Source organism: Trachymyrmex septentrionalis, unplaced genomic scaffold (genome assembly GCF_001594115.1).
Source record: "Trachymyrmex septentrionalis isolate Tsep2-gDNA-1 unplaced genomic scaffold, Tsep1.0 scaffold8, whole genome shotgun sequence".
In the NCBI taxonomy this organism is placed as follows: domain Eukaryota; kingdom Metazoa; phylum Arthropoda; class Insecta; order Hymenoptera; family Formicidae; genus Trachymyrmex; species Trachymyrmex septentrionalis.
In genome coordinates this window covers 3,999,555-4,000,079 of record NW_017305987.1, presented here as the reverse complement: position 1 = coordinate 4,000,079, position 525 = coordinate 3,999,555, and positions in this window count along the sequence as shown.

Genomic DNA, 525 nt, shown 5'->3' with positions numbered 1-525 from the left:
TATTATATAGATATTTTTAAAATATAGTACAAGAAAATGATTTTTCTGAATTTAAAAATTAAATACAGATAAGAAAAAATTAGAAATATAAAAAACATGTACATATAACATTAAAATGTAATATAAATGTAACCATAATGTTACAAATATTAAATAGATGTTATAATAAATAATATTATCATAGTTAACATTATACTAACCTTTAAAAATAATGTCAGAAAATGATTTTGCTGATATATTATTAAACAATTCCCTAAATACAAATCAGAAAATAATTTTATTGTACAATTAAAATAATTATGTAGGAATCTCAAGCATAATAAACAATGCTGCAAAGAATTTTGATTCTATAAATAAGTAATTAGCATAATTTAAGCGTTCTACATAATTATTTCGATGGTTCAACAAAGATAAAAATAAAGGTTACTTTTATTAATACAGATTTTATAATTTGTTATGAAGAAAAAAACATAAGTTCGTATAACAAACGTAAACGTAATATTATAAATGTTAAATTAATATTAT